At 38.1% G+C, this 7,732-nt stretch overlaps 1 long non-coding RNA gene across 1 annotated transcript; it reads right to left on the reverse strand.

Moving 5' to 3' along the window:
- Nucleotides 1-3,284: 3,284 nt before the first annotated feature.
- Nucleotides 3,285-5,940, reverse strand: LOC110204363 (uncharacterized). The gene is made up of 2 exons (XR_013485032.1): nt 5,761-5,940; nt 3,285-5,392 (listed from the first exon to the last, which is right to left on the reverse strand). It is a non-coding gene; the product is annotated as an uncharacterized LOC110204363 (long non-coding RNA).
- Nucleotides 5,941-7,732: the final 1,792 nt, after the last annotated feature.

Genomic DNA, 7,732 nt, shown 5'->3' on the forward strand with positions numbered 1-7,732 from the left:
AACCACAACGTGTAAGTAGTCTGAGCTGCCTGAATGGGGACCCAGCTGGCCAATTTCAGTTGGGCAAATCAGTTTCTCCCTTCCCCAGGCTTCTCCTTTCTTCTCCTCTCCTTTTTTTCTCCTCTCCTCTCTTATCTTCCTCTCTTCTCTCCACCACTCTCTGCTCCTTTCCTCTCCTTTCCTCCCCTCCCATCTCTTCCTTCTCCTCTGTTCTCATGGGGTATCAAGCCCAAACATGAGAATGTTCTGCCCAAAGGAAGGTAAATTTTGATGACTGAAACCTAACTTGTTAACTTAGGTTTAATTGGATAGATTTCATTTTCAGAGACCATGCCTTAAACCCAATTCACTCTGGATCTCATTGATTGGACAACAATAGGGCCCAGCCCCAGCACCACTTCATGGTTATATTTTGGGCCCTCCTGGCTCAGAATGAATGTCAATAATAGGTGTTTCTCTTTTGGCCAGCAATTCTGAAAGTTTTCCCCTTTCAGTTTGATTTTTTTTTTTTATTAAAGGGGCTGTCTCTTGATTCACTTCTTAAATAGGCCTATTCACTGAATGGGTGTTGCCTAACTCAAAGTGAGAACTCAGAAAGACCTTAATTTGGAAAGGCCAAGGTCTCCCCCTGCATCCTGGGCAACCCTCAGTCCTCCTGATTTATATATGGCCACTGGACCTAGGTGGCTCTGGAGGAGAAAATGAGGCAGGTGACTTTGCACAGCTCTCCCTCTCTGAAATCCAATTCAATTGCAAGTCATGACATCATCTCCCTGATGCCATGGTTCATTGTGAGAAGGACAGAGAAACCCAAACCTTAGGGCATTACTTTCAAATGGTGGATTTCTGACTCAATGATTCATCAGACATCTATACATAAATTCAAAGCTGAAACCTAAAAATGAAATCTCTTGCTGTTCTGAGAGCTTTTACCTGAAATGGTAAGTTCCCCTAATCACGGCTTAGGGAGAGATACAATTATTTTTTACTCTCATGGAGTTGCAATAAGCAATACAAATTTACCAGGCCTCACATACACAAGAGATTTGGCTTAACATCTTTCATTGGTTTTTCTTTCCTTCTCAAATTTAAAATTTTCCTGGTGTGAGGGTCAATTGTTAGAACTCATTTCTACATGATACATAAACTTGCAAATTCTGAGCAAACAAGCTCTTTTCCCAGGACTGCTGACCTTGCCCACACAGATGGTTTCCAGGGACCTGGCAAATTTACAAAATAAGGGGAAGCAACAAGGACCCCAGAGAAGTTGCTGATCCAGAGACCCCTGCCTGTCCTACCCATGCTGTTCTTCCTCTGTACTGATGTCAAGCACATATTCTCTGGGTGGCAAGTCCTCTATTTTCAATCTTAATTTAGTTTGTTTTGCCCTGACTGAATTTCTCCCATATCTTTCTATGGCTACCCACTTGACAGGATGTCTTTCTGGGTTCCGATGTAGCACTGTGCATTCTGCACTGGTGTCTACCAGAGTGGATAGGGTTTATTTATTTTTAGGACCCCAGTGTACAGTACCTCACTTGTGGCCTCCATTGACCCCCTATATCCCTATATCAGAGGCAACCTTGGCCATCTTCCTAAGAGAGGAGAGTTTGGGGTATCTACCCCACTTACCCTTAGAGCTACTGTGGACTGTGCTCTTTGACACCCACCCCTCAATTTAGAATAGACTAACCCTACTGCATGTCCTCATACCTCATGGAGGGCTGCTCTGAATTGACATAACCAATATGGATAAGACTTTCCCCTCATCCCCTCCTTTTGACACATAGTAATCAAGATCCTTAGTGTGTAAGTCAATTGAGTATCCCTTGCAACATACTCTGCAATTAATAAATAATTGACTTGAAACCACTGCAAATTTCCTGGCCATTGAACCTCATGATATCATTATCAGCAATCATTTTTTTAAAATGTCAATATTCTACTGGTATAGCAGTGAGGTCATCACTCCACCATCATCTGGTGGAAATGTCAACCTTCTACTGGCATAGCAGTGCAGCCGTTTAATAAGATAGGATTCTTCAACCAGTTGGTGCTGGATTTGCATTTTTCTACTTTACTATATAGGGTAGAAACATTGGTCTTCATCTTCTAAATAAAGTGCAGTATATCATATACTTCTACTTGCAAGTCTTCGTGTAATTTGTGAGACTGCTTTGGAAAAAGGTAAGAGACATATAGCCATCAAAATAACAGCTGTGTGATCTGATCTCCCAGCAGCTTCCAGGTTCATAGTTCTAATACTAAGTCATACATACATACATACATACACACATATATGTATATGTATACACACACACACACACACACAGAGACACATACACAAATATGTATATACACACATAGTGAATCATCTTTTGAATCCAGATCCTTAGTGTTTTATTCTATTCAGTATCCCTAGCCACACACTAGGCAATTAATATATGTATTTGTTAAATTGAATTGAATTGAAATCACTGCAAGTTTCTGACTGTTGATCCTTGTGGTATCAGCACTCAACAACCATTTCTTTAAAATGTCAACATTCTACTGGCAGAGCAGTGATGTCATCACTCAGCAACCATTTCTTTGAAATGTTAACATTCTACTGGCATAGCAGTGCAGCCATTTAATAAGACAGGATCTTTCTGTGGATTGGTCTTAGACTTTCATTTTTCTTTTGAAGTGATTTACTAAAAACTTTGATGTTCTTAGTTTTCTAGATAAAGAATAGTAAATCATATATATATATATATATATTTCTACTTACAAGTCACTATATCATTTGTAAAACTACTTTGGAAAAAGGTAAGAGAGATATTGGCATCAATATCAGAGCTGGGTGGTCTGATCTCCAAGTAGCTTCGTGTTTTATAACTCTTCTAGTATGTGTATAATATATATACTTACAAATATATGTATGTACATACACGTATGTGCACATGTATAAGAATGTATAATATAAATGTGCACGTATTTATATATGTATACGTATATATGCATTTCCATATGTTTCCATATGTGTATATATGTATACATACACACTCACATACATACATACTTACATCATACTGATAGCTCTCAATTTCCCCTTCCCTCTCTCTCTCTATGTATATACATATGTATATATATAATGCATATCCCTGCTTAATTGTAGCCTTCTGCAGTGAGGGAAGGTGAGGAAGGGGGAAAAAAGAACAATGTAAAAAGTGCACAACAGTGTAGAAAATGTATAAGGAAGCAAAGACGGACAGATCTAAACACAATGAGTAGTATTTAGTATATATGCTTTCTTCAAATGGAAATTTATTGATGTATATTTTCAATCCTCTCTCACATACTGCTGTGCACAAGACAATGCTTTTTTCCTCTTATTTTGTATTATTTTAGTTTTAGTACTTAAAGGGTTTTTTTGTTTTTTCTTGTCTTGTTTTTAAGTTTAATTATAAAAAATGGAAAATGAAAATAAACAGTCACACTACTGTGTTGTACCCATCACACGTCAAAGGCTTCAAAAACTTTGCTTAATAGTTGGTGCCCATTTTATTGCACTAATTTTTGGAGATAGGACTAAAACTTGCAATGTAGGATAACTGAGTGATATTGAGACTTTTCTGATTTATTCAACATATTTTAGTGGACATGATATTCGATATTTGTTTAGAATTTTTTTCCCCAGAAGCAAATCTGTGAAACTCTAAGGAAAGTTTTCCCTTGGAGCACAAAAATTGACAAAATTGGAACATAGAAAAATGAAAAACAGTGTCCTCAAAAATTACATCACTATATAGAGGGGCGGACATAAGCAGAGTCAGAGTAGGAAGGTCCCTGTGTGGCATATACATCTGAGCAAGTGTTACAACTTATGAGACTCAGTTTTCTCAGCCGAAAAAGAGGAAGTACTAATATCTTCCCTCTCTACCTCACAGTACTATGATGAGGATCAAGACAGACAAGATGTTAATACCTTTAAAGGAATTTTGTGCACAGCAAAAGATGAAAGAGTAGAATGGTATCATTAAGTCATCAGTAGTTGAGGGACAGGCACCAGAAGACCCCAAATGTCTCAATGAATCACCCACTCTTACCCTTCATTCACTATATAGTGCTAGAATCATCTCTGCTGGATTCATCTTGCAAATTCCTTAGGCTAAGAACAGTATTACATTAATAGTCATTAGGATAATATAGCATTGTTCTAGAGTATAGCAGGGATGTGTTAGAACCTATGGGCTTGAGCAAGACTTTGATTGAAGGTTGGAGAGGAGATGATTTGGAGAGGGTAGGACAAAGTGGTGTGTGGCAATGAGGGTTGGGGGCGTTCCAGGGCACTGGCCAACTCCGAGGGAGAATACTGAAAAGGAAAGTAGAGGACACCAAAAACATTCATTGCTGAATGACAGTACCAAATTTCCGAGGGATACCTAGCCTGTTTAATCCATTCTTTTGCCCTCTTCAGGGTCAGTCCCAGTAAAGACAAACAAAGTTAAATACTTCACCATTTTACCTCAATGAAGGATAACCACGTTGAGGAACACTCAGAGCAAAGATCCTTTGTTGGAACAATCCCAAAGAGGCCAGCACAAAGTCCCCTCCAGAGTTCTAATGGAAAGCCCCAGTTGGAACAATCCTATACTGAATTATACATGGATACTGACAAAGGGAGACATTTTAAACAGGGATGAGCCTATGCTAACTTGTGAAGGACATTAAGTTTGTCTTCAAGAACCATCATCTTTTTGCCCCTTCCCCTCACCTACATTTTTTGTCACCTTCCTCCTTCTTCAAGGAGGTGCCCAGTGGCTCTCTACCACCTAAGGGATTGTCATTAAGCTTCTCACCCAAGTCTGCCCTCCTAGACAAAATCCCAGTTTAGATTATGTAATCCCCAGATTGGATTATACGGTCGTCCCTTCTCATCCAGCAAATTTTGCATGACTGGCAAGATTCTGTTCTCAGGAACTGACTAATTTGAACAAAGATGTAAATGACTGATGTTATTCCTTTCAGATGTCCCTTCTTTTAGCTAGAGAGGCCTATCCTCACTTAATAGGTTTTATTCTAGTCAGAAATTCTGAAGGTCTTCCACTTTCAGATGGATTCTTTTGTGAAGGCACAGTAGGCCATCTTTTGCCTCATTGCTTACCAAACTGAATCACTAAATGGGTGTTGCCTCAGAGAAACTGAAACCTGGGAAACACCTTAATTTAAAAAGCTCAAGGTCTTTTAATGCATCTGGTGCTGCCTCCAGTGGTCCTGACCTATGTGTTGCCCAGAACTCTGATGACTGTGGAGCAGAGGGTTGGGCTGATGACTTGGCACAGCTCTGTCTTACTTAAATCCAAATCACTTGCAAGTCAAAATGTCACTCTTGTAATTCACTGGTCCTCTTCTAAAATGAAAGATGAACAAAAATCAATGCCTATAACCCAATTGTTTAGGTTAATATAGTTTATACATACATATATATATATATATATATATATATATATATATATATATGATTCATGAGTTATTTATATATTCTAATTTATGAACAACATATACATTTGTACATAGGTAAATACACATGTGTATATTCATATGTAAATATATATATACATATATGTATATATATATATATATATATATATATATATGCGCACACATACATATATCCACACTTATGTGTGTATAAAGACAAGGTACTGCAACAGTTACAATCTAAACACTGTGTTTTCATCATCTTTTTAGAAGATGCTTTTTAGAAGCAAAGCCCACCTTCTTGGCTCCAAGCAGGCCAGGTAGCACAGTTCCACTGGGGCAGCTCCAAGGAAAACTTGCTAAATAGTGAGAAAGAGATTGTAGTGGAACCTTTCTGAGGACATTGCTGTGGACTCTACATGGACCTTGTGGCCTCCTTCTCATTGACATACATATTGTCTCCATGCAGAACCAGCCGTATCATCCAGAAGATTCTTCCTGTCATGTCTGCAATGGCAAACGAATTTTCAAATCAACAACATGCAAGAAAGTCTGTTAGGAAACGACAAAAAGGTCTATGTCAGATCCTAATTGGAAGAATCAGGCTTCTCTTTTCATGTTTATCTAGGAATAACAGCGCAGTGGTGGATCAGGTACTCTGACATTTTTCCATCTACTTTCCACACTCTTATAAGATATGCCACTGTGTAATAGTTTTCTGCAAACTTGCTTGGGGTTTTAGCCTATGCTGTCACTGAAAAAGAAAAAGGAAACATTCTGTTGGATGTCCATCTCCCCATAACTGATGTGGCTGGGTGCTTCACAATTCCTTTTCTGCACACTTACCAGTAAAATTCACTAGACTTCAGATTGTTTGAATCCTTGCCCCTAACAACTCCAAAGCAATTTAAAATGAAACATTTTCTTCCAATGAAAATTAAAGCAGAGTTAATTTGGTTTCAGTATTTATGAGGTGTTTTATGGCTTCCTCTAACTGTAGAAATAGTTAATACTGAGTCACACACCTCATCAATACAGTTTATGGCTCATATTCTAAACAGAAGGGCTAGAACTCAATAACAAAATGTTCCCTTTGACAAGACACAAGGAAAAAGGGAGTAAAAAGACTGAAAACATTAACTGTACTCCTCACCCTATTAAGAGAAAGATCGGTGACCATCCTACTTCATGGTTACTAGTAAATCAGAGAAAATGTAGGTCCCTGTTCATTTATTAAAAAAAAAAAGTCAACATAAACTGTTCTAATTCTTTTAGCTAATGTAGGAGTGTACCAGAAAAAAGATTATCTAGTATTAGCCCAAGAGATAACACACAAATTGTATTCCCTACCCCTTGAAAAAGGATTAGGTTAGGATTCAAGATTGAGGTTTAAGTCCTGGTACTATTGAGAACTTTCTAGGTGACTTTGAATGTTTGTTTGAAAAACAGATAATTTAGGAGAGTTTCTTTTAGTCAATTTAAATACTTAAAGGATTGTCATCAGAAAGTGGTGTCCTACTTAATGCCAAAGGGAAGAATTAGGAAGTCACAAGGTGGCATATTCTGATCTCATAAAAAGAGAAACTTTGTGACAATTAGAACTTTCAAAAGAAGAATGGGCTACCTTTGAGGTAGTGAGGTCTCTGTCACTGGAAATCTTCAGGCAAAGTATAGATGACCCTTTGATTTAATCCCCTCTGAGCTACTTAATAATTCAAAGTGTTTGAATGAGGAAAGAATACTATCCAGTCTTAGTCTTAGGAGACCTAGTTAAGAATCCCATTTCTGCTACTGTGTGACTGTTTCTTTGTCCAGAAAATAGTGATCTTTAAGATTCCCCAAAATTCTACTCTTCAGTGACATCTGTGAAGTGACAAAATGAAACAGTTTTCTCTTCCCTCTCTCTCTTCTCTCTGTCTCTCATTGAGATAAGAACCAGGCATTAATAGAGAGAAGGCACTAGAATTAATAACTTACAGGGATGTCTTGTTGAAAGTGGGATTTTAGGTAGAACGTTAAGGAAGCCAGGAAAACAAAAATGGCTATGAAGCAGGAAATGATTCACTGGTGCAACCAGTGAAAATGCCTGGAATTGAGAGATAGAGTTTCTAGTTTGAAGAACAATAACAAGGCCAATGCCTTAATGACTCAGAGTACATGAAAAGGTCTCCTTATTTCCTTCTATCCTTCCTTCCTTCCTTCTTTCTTCCTTCCTTCCCTCCTTCCTTCCTTCCTTCCTCTCCTTCTTTCTTCCTTTCCTTCCTCCTCT

The sequence above is a fragment of the Phascolarctos cinereus genome, unplaced genomic scaffold (assembly GCF_003287225.1).
Source record: "Phascolarctos cinereus isolate Bilbo 61053 unplaced genomic scaffold, phaCin_HiC Scaffold_302;HRSCAF=901, whole genome shotgun sequence".
Taxonomy (NCBI): Eukaryota; Metazoa; Chordata; class Mammalia; order Diprotodontia; family Phascolarctidae; genus Phascolarctos; species Phascolarctos cinereus.